The 12,791-nt window shown below is 43.9% G+C and overlaps 1 pseudogene; it reads left to right on the forward strand.

Annotated features, from left to right (window-relative positions):
* The first annotated feature begins 7,154 nt into the window (after positions 1 to 7,154).
* LOC105546473 lies at positions 7,155 to 7,938 on the forward strand (annotated as a pseudogene).
* Positions 7,939 to 12,791: the final 4,853 nt, after the last annotated feature.

Genomic DNA, 12,791 nt, shown 5'->3' on the forward strand with positions numbered 1-12,791 from the left:
CACAGCTGCTGGGCGAAAGAGGGCGATACATTATGAAGAGTGCCCAGCTGTGGGCCAGTGAGGAGGCCAGCTTTAAACCGTGTCAGTTCATAGAGGCAGTTTCAACTCAAGACTAGTGATTGAATTGTTATGAACCACAACCCTCTAGACCCAGGTGCTGTCCTCATAGAGCAACCGCTTCACTCCAAACGCAACACGCACGTCTCGTGTTTCAGGAAGCCTTCCCGGCTACGCAGTGCCACAGGGCTCTCACTGGCATTTTAGGGAGTCCCACATACGAAATTCAGTTTAATCTTCACCAGGTGCCAGTAAGTGCTATGCCCTTTCTTCAGATGAGGAAACCAAAATTTGGAGAGGTTAAGTGGTTCACAAAAGGCCAAAACATTAGTAAGTGGCAGAGGTGAGATTCAAAGCCGGGTTTTGTCTTGTACCCATCCCATAGCCCTATGACCTAACTCTCCGTGCTCTGCTACCCCGCAGCTCCCTGTGTGACAGTTTTGGAATTGTCCCAAGATCCTGTAATCATTGATTTATTTGCATGACTCCGTGACTAGATGGTGAAAATTGGAAGCGTCTCCGTTGATTCCATATCCCAGTCCTTATTAAAGTCCTTGATAAATAGCATATGCTCAAAAAGGTTCCTGAAAGAATGAAAGGAAGAGTCCTGCCTGTAATCCTGCATCTCTCTCAGCTGAACGTTGGAGACCACGCACACTCTCCTGCCCTCGGTTTCCGTATTTGTGAAAGATATAAAAATGCTTCCCATTTTATGAGGCTGTTGTCTTAGTCCATGTTGCTATGAAAAAAACCATAGACTGGGTGCTTTGAAAAACTTATTTCTTACAGTTCTAGAGACTGAAAGTCTGAGATGAAGGTGCTGGCAGATTTGATAACTGGTGAGGGCTCTCTTCCTGGTCTGAGGATGGCCACCTTTTTGCCAAATCCTCACATAGAGGAGAGAGAGTTCTAGTGTCTCTTCGTCTTCTTAATCCTATAATGGGGACTCCACTCTAACGACGTGATGTAAACTTGATGACCTCCCAAAGACCCCATTTCCAAATACTATCATATTGGGAGTAGCGCTTCAACATACGAATTTGGAGGGGAACACAAACAGTTGTTATAAAAATTAAATGGATTAAAATTCGTTAAGCAGTAGAGCAATACCTGGTACAGGGTGAAATTAGCCAAGTCACCTCAGCAGCTTACAGGCAAAGCCCCTGTGGGAATACAAAGAAAAGAATTCTCCCGTTTCTTGGATGCACACTGGGCGTCGGATACTATGACTTACATGTGTTCGCCACTCGAACACTGTGTGATATTACCACTGTGGTACTACCAGTGCTGTTACCTCTGTTTTATGGATGAGAAAGAGGCTTCAAGAGGTGAGGGGACTCACCCAAAGCCACCCAGTCAGTCAGTTGTGCAGCTGGGATGTGAGCCCAGCTGTGTCTGCCTTCAAGCCCCGTGCTCTTAAACAATGGGCCTTAGGAAGGCTGACTAGGGGGCATTGGGGGTGGCTTCAAGGGTGAGAGAATATTTGAGACAAATTTTGAAAATGAGTAAACATTTTTAGGAGTGGAAATGTCTGCAGCCCTGATTTTGGCCCTTGATGTTCGGTATTGTGGTTTTGGCTCATTGCTTTGGCTGTGTCAGGGTTTCTAAACCTCAACACTTCACATTTGTCGTGGGGGACTGTCCTGTGCATCACAGGATGTTTAACAGCATCCTTGGTCTCTACCCCCAAGGTACCAGTGGCATGCCACCCTTGCTATGACAACTAAAATTGTCTCCAGATTTTCCTCCTATGTGGGGCAGAAACCCCCGTGGCTGAGAACCACAGAACTGTGTGCATGTGTGGTCTCTAGAGCTCAGTTGTCAGCAGCAGGAAGCCCAGGAGTATAATGTGCCTTTTTGTTTTCTCTAAATTGACTAATAACCCAATTCCAGAAACAGAAATTGCTCCATTAAATACTTGTTGAAAAGGATTAAGTTGTCATCATGCCACCTCACACCTTTTAAAGTACCTCCTGTTTGTCTTTCAGCTCTCACCTCCAAGGTGACCTCTTTAGAGATGCTTTCCCCAAATCTAGACTGGCCAGGCACTCTTTTGTTACCTTCAGTGAAGAAGTGCTGCTGTCTTTATTATCTAGTTAGTTCCTCAAGCACCAGGGCATGGTAGTAGAATGGCACGTGATAAGCCCTATACGGTATTCTAATTAAGGAAACGAGGGCTCAAGAGCCAGTGCAGTATGTTCAAGATCACACAACAAATAAGGGACAGACTAAAACCGAAGTCCCATGATGGTGGAGAAATCCCCTGAAGGAACAGGAGAGAGGATGCTGAGCAGAGCATCTAGTGCATTGACGTTTGGGGCAGGGTGCCTGTCACGGAAAAACACTGGATTTAAGGAAGGAACTCTATCAGAAAACGGCAGAGGTAAGAGTAGTGAGCATAGTACTCCAAGAACACACTCGATCCCAGCCTCAGCACAGGACTAACTAGGATGAAGGATTACGCCCTGTGGATAAGCCAGCTGGTGGGTCTGAGGATGCTAATGAACTTCTAGCCCAGGCTTAAGGGATGCTGAGCTACAGGAGAGGAAAAGAGAGTATGGGTGAGGCTGAATTTGCCCCTCATGTGAGCCCCCATGAGCTGGTTTCCCAGTGTGCCACATTCACTGGCCTGTCTCGTCACTGGCCTCTCTCGGGCAGACGTCATTCATTCATTCAGGTACTAACATGGGTAATTGGCACTTACTGTCATCCCAGGTTCTATGATAGGCACAGAAGATAAAAGGTTCATACAACAGAGGGAGTCCCTATCTCTCAACCCTAATCTAATTATCACGCATTAATGTTTAATTATGAATTGTCACAGGTGGTGGGAAGGAAAGGTGCAGCATGCCATGAGAACGTAGAACATCGCCTAGTCTGAGGGTTGGGGAAGTTTTCCCCAAGAAGGGATAATTGAGTTGAGACCTGGAGAATGACCAGGAGGTGGCTGTGTTACAGTGTGTGTTGTAGGTGGCCTTGGCTCCAGGCCAAAGAAAGCAGTGCAAAGACTGAGGCAGAACCATGGAGGAATGAGGCAGAATAATACAGGGCCACAGCACACAGAGTTACGGTCAGCATGATTGGAAACAAAGCTAATGCTCCATCCATTGTTCTAAATGGTGACCGCACCCTCTCCTAAAAGGACAAAAGTAATGTACTACCTTAAAAAGAGAGGCAGACTGGCTTCATACGCAGGACTTATCCAGGATGGTGGAATCTTGATGGGGTTGTCAGTCCAGAGTTTGATTTGAGAACGTCGGAAAATCCAGTTTTTCCAGTTCATCTGGTCAATTAGATTCAGAGTATTGACTCACACTGACCAAAGTCACAGAAAACAGATGTATAAATCAAAACGCCTATGTATGGTTTTGACACAGGAAATACCACTGCCTAGCAGATTGAAATATTCAAGTCTGTTGGTCAATGCATTCCTTTCCCTATGAAGCAATCTGTAGGGGAATGCAAATAATGATCAAAAGGTTAATGTGTGAGTAAAGCATTAGAACAAGGGCTACCAGTCAAATATTCCAGCTATGGTCATTTGACGCACCATTCTCCACTAGAGGTAAGCATATGTCTGAACCCCAAATCAAAACACAGGGCTTGACAAAGAACTTTAGCCTGATTTATGAGTGTCATTCATGCATTTAACTGTCATTATTGGGCCTTTACTAACAAGTATAAATACTTAAATAATATTTTGTTATATATTGAATAAACCATCATGATTAGAAAGAGTAAAATAACATGAAAAGAAACACAATATTCAGTAACATGTATTTTAATTTAGTTTTTGTGCCATCATTTGTATCCAACATTTATCTGTGCAAGGTGATACTTTGACTATCTTTTAGTACTTATTTTTCTACCAGTGCTCAGTTTTCTCAATCATTATTTCTTCTCTTTTTTTTTTTTTGAGATGGAGTTTCACTCTTGTTGCCCAGGTTGGAGCACAATGGTGTGATCTCGGCTTACTGCAACTTCTGCCTCCCAGGTTCAAGCGATTCTCTTGCCTCAGCCTCCTGAGTAGCTGGGATTACAGGCATGCACCCAGCTAATTTTGTATTTTTAGTAGAAATGGGGTTTTCCACGTTGGTCAGGCTAGTCTTGAACTCCTGACCTCAGGTGATCCGCCTGCCTTGGCCTCCCAAAGTTCTGGGATTGGAGGCGTGAGCCACCATGCCTGGCCCTCTTAGTAAAATGAAAAATCTCTTAAGAAGTCTTTGATTGGGCACTATGGCTCATGCCTGTAATCCTAGCACTTTGGGAGGCAGAGGCAGGAGGATCATTTGAGTCCAGGAGTTCGAGGCCAGCCTGGGCAACACATCGAGAGCCTGTCTCTACAAAAAATAAAAAATTAGCCAAGCATGGTGGCACACTCCTGTATCCCAGCTACCTCAGGAGACTGAGGCAGGAGGATCACTTAAGCTCCAGAGTTCAAGGCTGCAGTGTGCCATGATCACACCACTGCACTCAGCCTGACAGCTACCTCGGGAGGCTGAGGCAGGAGGATCACTTAAGCTCCAGAGTTGAAGGCTGCAGTGTGCCACGATCACACCACTGCACTCAGCCTGAGCAACAGAGTAAGACCCTGAATCAAAACAAAAAAGTCTTCGAGCAATTTACTAAGTTTCAAAGAGCTATTTACAGTTTCGTTGGTGATGGAGGACATTTGCAATCCTCAGCACTGTCCATCAGACCTAGAAGCAATGACAATTCAGCAGCAGTGAGCAACCGTAGCACCAGATATGACTTCTAAATACTACCTCTTACTAAAAAGACACCAGGGATCCTTGGAAAAACAACTGAGTCATGATCTGGGACAGGAGTTTTTCGATATAAGGCTAGAACATCTTATTATGCCCCAAAGCAAAGGCACTGTGAAAGAATCTTGGGATGACAGCCAAAGAATGCAAAGGCCAACTTGAAGGGGTTCTCTCTGGCCATAGTTGCGTCAGTTTCATGGAAAAAGATAATAGAGTGGAACACATCAAATATATAAAAATCCAATAGTTCACATAATGGTAATTTAAAAACAAATCCATGGTCACCTATGGAGATTGGAAGGGCACCAACTCCTGGCAGGCTGATAAATAAAAGGAAAGGATCTTATTCTGCCTTTTTCTGTATAAACTGTTTCAGTATAACCGAGTAGTTGATATGAGAAATTTCTTCTTTATGTAAGGATCACAGCTAAGAAAAAGAAATAACAGAACTAGAAAATTATCAGTTCCAAGTCACTATTGAATTAATGGATTCTGGCAATGAACTGCAGTGGCTGCAAAAACCATTAGATGATAAGTTGATGAGGATCTTTATTATAGATGGATCAGGTTGAGAACATCTAGCACTAACCCATCAGCTTAAACCTGTAAAGACAGAAAAATCAGACATCATATTTTTCCTGATATGATACAATCAGAATGCATACCAAACCACCTTTATGTCTTACCAGAATGAACCTAAATCAAACCAAGGTCTGTCTACCTGTTCACAAGAAATACAGGGATAGAGAAACAAGTTAAATGACTTGTTTACAACCAGTGAAATCTGGAATGTGGGAATTTCTGTAGGACAAGTGATACAGTTTCTCTGATGAATGAATGGCATAAAAAGGGCATGATAGTGGGGGAATGTAAGAGACTTAAGAAGCATATTGTATTGGTTTGGCTGCCATAATAAAATACAACAGACTGGGTGGCTTAAACAACAAAAATGTATTTCTCACAGTTCTGGAGACTAGAAGTCTGAGCTCAAGGTGACAGCAGGGTTGGGTTCCGGTGAGGGCTGTCTTTCTGGCTTATAGACGGCTGCCTTCTCATGTGTGCTCACATGACCTTTCCTCAGTGCATGCTTGTGGAGAGAGCACGATCTCTCTGTCTCTCTTCCTCTTATAAGGCCACCGATCCTATGGGATTAAGACCCTTATGACCTCAAAAGCCCTATCTCCAAATATAGTCATGTTAGAGGTTAGGACTTCAACATATGAATTTAGCAGGGACACAATTCAGTCCATAGCATGTATCAGTCATATGCCATGTATGGACCTTGTTTGAATCCTGCTTGCAAGAAACCAACTGTAAAAAGACATTTATGGGACAATCAGGGAAATTGTCTTTGTTGTTGTGGTGGTGGTGGTGGTGGTGGTGGTGGTGGTGGTTGTTTGAGATAGGATCTCATCTGTCACCCAGGCTGAAGGGCAGTGGTGTAATCATGGCTCACAGCAGTCTCAAACTCCTGGGCTCAAGTGATCCTCCCACCTCAGCTTCCCAAGTTGCTGGAATTATAGGTACACACCATCAGGCCTGGCTAATTTCTTTTTTTTTTTTTCTTTGTAGAGAGGGGGTCTCCCTGTGTTGCCAAGGTTAGTCTAAAACTGTTGGGCTCAAGTGATTCTCCTGCCTTGGCCTCCCAAAGTGCTGGTATTACAGGTGTGAGCCACTACACCTAGCCTCATCAAGGAAATGGTAACGTCCCACCTATTGGATACTAGATGATACTAAGGAATCATTAATTTTTTGTAGATGTAACAAAAATGTTGTGATTGCTTTCTTAAAATTCTTTATCCTTTAGAGATACATACAGAAGTATTTACCTTTGAAATTATATAAAGCCTGGAATTTGTTTTAAAATAACATTAGGGGTAGGAGTAGAGGTTGGAAAGGAGATATAGATGAAACCAGATCATCCATATATCAATAACTAGTGAAGGCCAGGCACTGTGTCTTACATCTGTAATCCTAGCACTTTGGGAGGCCGAGGTGGGAGGATCACTTGAGACCAGGAATTCAAGACCAGCCTGGTCAACAAAGTGATATCCAATCTCTAAAAAAGATATAAAAACTTAGCTGGGGATGGTGGCTCAGACGTGTAGTCCCAGCTACTTAGGAGTCTGAGTTGGAAGGATTGCTTGAGCCCTGGGAAGTCAAGGCTGCAGTGAGCTGTGATTGCACCACTGCACTCTAGCCTGGGCAACAGAATGAGAACCTGTCTCAAAAAAAAAAAAAAAAAAAAAAGTCTCAAAAAAAAAAAAAAAAAAAAATGAATTTCTACACGCAGCAGAAGACCGAGGTCATCTTTCCTTGCCTAACGCAGCCATGGCTCATGGTCCCAAGAAGCATCTGAAGTGGGTAGCAGCTCCAAAGCATTGGATACTGGATAAATTGACCGATGTGTTTGCTCCTCGTCCATCCACCGGTCCCCACAAGTTGAGAGAGTGTCTCCCTCTCATCATTTTCCTAAGGAACAGACTTAAGTATCCCCTGACAGGAGGTGAAGAAGATTTGCATGCAGCAGTTCATTAAGATCGCTGGCAAGGTCCGAACTGATATAACCCACCCTGCTGGATTCATGGATGTCATCAGCATTGACAAGATGGGAGAGAATTTTTGTCTGATGTATGACACCCCAGGGTTGCTTTGCTGAACATTGTATTACACCTGAGGAAGCCAAGTACAAGTTGTGCAAAGTGAGAAAAATGTTTGTGGGCACAAAAGGAATCCCTCATCTGGTGACTCATGATACTCGCACCATCTGCTACCCTGATCCCTTCATCAAGGTGAATGATACCATTCAGATTGATTTGGAGACCTGGCAAGATTACTTGATTTCATCAAGTTACACTGGTAACCTGTGTATGGTGACTGAAGGTGCTAACCTGGGAAGAATTGGAAGACCAAGAGGGAGAGGCACCCTGGATCTTTTGACGTGGTTCACGTGAAAGATGCCAATGGCCACAGCTTTGCCACTCCACTTTCCAACATTTTTGTTATTGGCAAGGGCAAAAAACCATGGATTTCTCTTCCCTGAGGAAAGGGTATCCACCTCACCATTGCTGGAGAGAGAGACAAAAGACTGGTGGCCAAACAGAGCAGTGGGTGAAGTGGTCCCTGGGTGACATGTTAGAACTTTGCACATAATTAAAAATAATGTGGCATGATTAATAGAAAAAACAAAACAATTGAAACTGAGTTATGGGCACTTGGGGCTCTACTTCTCTATTCTCTCTATTGTGTATGTTTGAAATTTTTCATTATAATAAAAAATTTCTTTAATGCAAGAAGGAGTGGAAGGGAGAAATACTCAAGAAGTATTTCGACCATACACAATGTGTAGATCTGTGTAGATCTTGTTAAACGCTGACTCAAACACACCAACTGATAAAAAGACTTTTTGAACAAATGTAACAAATTAACCATGATCTGTGTTAGATGATATTATAAGTTACTGTTAATTTTCTTAGGTATAATTGTGCATGAGTCTTTTTTGTTGTTGTTGTTGTTGTTTTTGGGTTTTGTTTGTTTGTTTGTTTGTTTTGAGGCCCCTGTCTGTTAGAGATACATATCAAAGCATTTAAAAGCATTTATATAGGCTGGGATTTGCTTTAAAATACTGGGAAAAAAACACACACACCAAAACAAGAAGGGTAAATGAAACATGATTGGCAGAATGTTGATAATTGTTAAAATTGGTCAACAGATTGGTGGAGTTTCATCACATTATCATCTGAAATTTTCTCTCATAAACCACTTAAAATAAATATTCACAAGACCATCGTGTTCCAACCCATCAGTGACAGGAAGAATTCATACATCCTCTTCCAAGTAGCCTTGGAAGATTAACGTTTTCATGATAAAAATTTTAAAGTACTTTTGTACAGCTCTGATTCGTAGCTTCCTTTTTCCTAGTCAGCAAGCAATTTCTCATTAGGATATGACTCAAGGACATACGGTTTATTGCAGTGATCATCAAATCACATAGTGGGAAGAACACTGTAAAAAAAAAAAAAAAAAAATTCCCTTCCTACGGCAGAGTGTGTCATTCACAGTTTTCTGCAACTGAAAACCTGTTTTGAGATTTGCCTTCCAAAGACCTTGATAGTGTACCACATTATCATATGCATCCTGTAACAAAAAAGAAAAATATATCAGGCCGGGCACGGTGGCTCACGTCTGTAATCCCAACACTTTGGGAGGCCGAGGAGGGTGGATCACCTGAGGTAGGAGGTCAGGAGTTCGAGACCAGCCTGAAAAACATGGTGAAATCCCGTCACTACTAATACAAAAAAATTAGCCAGGCATGGTGGCACATGCCTGTAATCCCAGCTACTTGGGAGGCTGAGGCAGGAGAACCGCTTGAACCTGGGAGGCAGAGGTTGCAGCGAGCTGAGATTGTGCCATTGCACTCCAGCCTGGGCAACAAGAATGAAACTCCATCTCAAAACAAAACAATATATATCTCTCTCTCTCTCTCAACCAAAACCAAAGTTATTATTTTGGATCTTTGATTTTTTTCCCTTGAGAATAATGGGAGCCTTTTTATCTAATAATAACTGCACTCTTGAAGGTTGAAGCATTTTAATTATTTTTAATTCTCCATTTTCATTATTTTAAGCATAGGCATTTTCAGGAATCTCATAGTCCATATTGAAATATGCAAATAAAAAAATCATTTAAAAATTTCACCCCAGCCAGGGCTGGGTCACAGAACATGTTGAAGTGGACAGAAAGAAAGTCGCTCATCTGCGTGGTGCCCGTAATAGTTCATAGGTGGTACCCAGTGGGCTTGAAAGACGGGACTAAGTAGAATTGTTTCTAAGTGAAATTGGGAATCAGGGTGTGTGAAGTTTTTGGTAGAGAACCTCGGGGCTCCCTGATGTAACATTTCAGTCTGCTGTTCCACTCCTCCAACCGCTTTCTGTTCTGAGAGGTGTGGGCTGAGCCCGGCGAGAGCCCAAGTCCCGCGTCAACTCATCTGGGCTGCAGGAAAAGGCTGCCCGTGCTCTGCGCCCTCCAGACTTGACAGCCATGACCCCGAGCCGGTGTTTGACAAACAGACCAGGCAGATGCCACACAGTGCCCTGCAGTGTCTCTGCCAAGTGACACACAAAAACCATTCTGGGAAGGAGGAGCAGGTCAGGCAGTCAGCTTCTAAAAATACCCAAATAAGAGCATAGAAACATCCCATCACCCCATGTCAATCAAGAGAAAGTCACAGAATAATATGTTTGCCAGGAAAAAAAAAAAAGGCAGCAGGAGCAGGCAGGAGAGCCCTGAGATGAAGAAAACTTGTATGAGAGTCACTTAAATGCTGGCAGGATGGCCTTTAGGAGACAGCTGCTTGGAGAGCCTCATAAATGGCCTTTGAGTCATTGCCAGTGGTAGCATTTGTGCCCGGCCACCAAGGTCCCGCTGCTAGCTGGCTATGCTCAAGGAGGGCTGCGGGCTCTGAGCGTGCTATGGGCCTCAGGCCATGCTGTGAAAAGTCAGCAGGATCACAGAGGAGCTGAGCTGGCAGGATTTTCCAGAAATCACCTACAGCAAGAAGACCAGAGCAAATTATATGTGGGCGGTTGGATCCCAGAGCAGGAAACTGTAACAGCAACCTTTTTTCTGCACCTCTGTACCAAAAACAGCTGGAGACGTGGACAAGGACCACTTTTGGGAGTGGGGAGCACGATCGATCTAAGCAGCGTCCCATATACCAGCTCCTGTAGAGAGAGGCCCACTTCAGAGGAAACGCAAACACAAACATCCCGGGACAGCCTTCGGCACCCATGCAGTCTAGTGTCCACTCCCAGGCTGGGCCCTTCAGATAAGCGGCAGGGGTCTCTGTAGCCCCTCAGAGGGGACTCAGAATGAACTCTCCGTCCATTCCACCCCAGCTGCACTCTTTTCTCATGGCTGAATATTCCAGTTTAGCCTGAGTCGCCTCCTTACATAGTTTACATTCAGCTTAAAGGTGTCTCCATATACAGTGAACTGTAACCCAACTAGAGGTATAAACAGACTGTAAATTACTCTAGGAAGAAGTAGTGCAGTCTCAGCCAACCACAACAAGCAGCCAGCTGTTCACACCGTGTGCAAATAAGGCAGAAGCCAGGCGATAACCAATCTGGCTGTTTCGGTAGTCACTGTCCCTCTCATTTTTCTGTCCCTAAATCCTCTCTGACCATGCGGAATTGCCAGAGTTTCTCCAAACCTTTTCTGATTTCGGAGGCTGCCACATTTGCAAATCATTCTTTGCTTCATTAAACTCCAATAAATTCACCCTGTCTAAAGTTTTTCTTTTTTTTTTGAGACAGAGTCTTGCGCTGTTGCCCAGGCTGGAGTGCAGTGGTGTGATCTCTGCTCACTGCAACCTCCACCTCCCAGGCTTAAGCGATTCTCCTGCCTCAGCCTCCTGAGTGCTGGAATTACAGGTGCCCACCACCATGCCCGGCTAACGTGGTGGCTCACATCTGTAACCCCCACACTTTGGAAGGCTGAGGCGGGTGGATCAGTTGAGGTCAGGAGTTCGAAACCAGCCTCACCAACATGGTGCAAGTTTTCCTTTTAACACAGGTCTTCTCCTGCCTTATCCTTCCTTGTCACCCAGGTTTCTAGGCATGCCTGCCAACTAGCCAGGGAGTGCTGGCCTCAGGCTTCTGAAGAGCATCACGCTTCCAGAAAGCTGAAAAAGAAATTATACTTCCCTGACACAAGCTCACTCGTCCTCCATCCCCATGACAAATTCCCTCCAAAATCACCACACTGCTTTTCTCTGTCTTCCCTGGATAAAACTACATTCGCCATAATGATTAGATGAGAAACAAACACCCATTTTTCCGTTAGAAAACCGTCCAAACTTATGAACCAGAGCAAAGACCCATGCAGCACAAAAAGGAATCTTCTACAATATGTAGGTCAGATTATCTTCAATTTATACTTCATATTTCTGCTTTAGAATTTACAAAGACCAGCTGGGCGCGGTGGCTCACACCTGTAATTCCAGTACTTTGGGAAGCTGAGGCAGGCAGATTACTTGAGGACAGGGGTTCAACACCAGCCTGTCCAACATGGTGAAACCCTGTCTCTACTAAAAGTACAAAAATTAGCCAGGCGTGGGGGCGGATGCCTGTAATCCTAGCTACTCGGGAGGCTGAGGCAGGAGACTCACTTGAATGAACCCAGTAAGCTCAGATTGTGCTACTGCACTCCAGCGTGGGCACTGGAGTGAGACCCTGTCTCAAAACAAAACAAAACAAAACAGAACAAAAATTTACAAAGACCTTTCCCACACATGATCAAATTTTGGTCTGACAACCACTGAGACAGGTATTACTAATCCCATGTAGACGTTTAGACTCGAAGGGTTTAAGAGTTTAAGTTAAGAGTTTAAGCAATAGTTCCAAGGTCACCCATCAACTCAATGGCAGAGCTGGGATTCTAACCTTATCATATAATTCTGAGTAAAATCCTTCCTCCAATAAAATAATAAGAGCTACCTGTTTAGAGCATTTACTATGTGTCATGCCCTATGCTATGTACTTAACACACTTAAATTTAGTTAACCCTCAGGAAAAGCCTATAAGGTAAGGTTGAGATATTATTATGCCCATCTTAGAGATGAGGAAAACTGAGGCACGAGGAAGTTAAGCAATTGCTGAGGTTACACAACCATACCACTCTATCCTATAGCTTCCTACATTTTAGCTATTCCTACTTCACTGCAAACCACAAACTCAGGCTAGGAAACAAAATAATAAGCATCCCCAAAAAAGTTTGGAAAGTACAGAGTCAACAGTTAAGACCCTGGCAAGAGGGGCTCATTTGCAAGCTCAGACCTAAAACAGCAAACTGCAGGTGTTGGCTACTAAATCCATGTAAACAGGAGTCACCAACCTATTTTAAGCCTCAGTGAAAAGGTTAGTCACAGTATCAGCCAGAGCCGGGCAGGAAACAGATGGCACACTC

The sequence above is a fragment of the Mandrillus leucophaeus genome, unplaced genomic scaffold (genome assembly GCF_000951045.1).
Source record: "Mandrillus leucophaeus isolate KB7577 unplaced genomic scaffold, Mleu.le_1.0 Scaffold36, whole genome shotgun sequence".
Classification (NCBI taxonomy): domain Eukaryota; kingdom Metazoa; phylum Chordata; class Mammalia; order Primates; family Cercopithecidae; genus Mandrillus; species Mandrillus leucophaeus.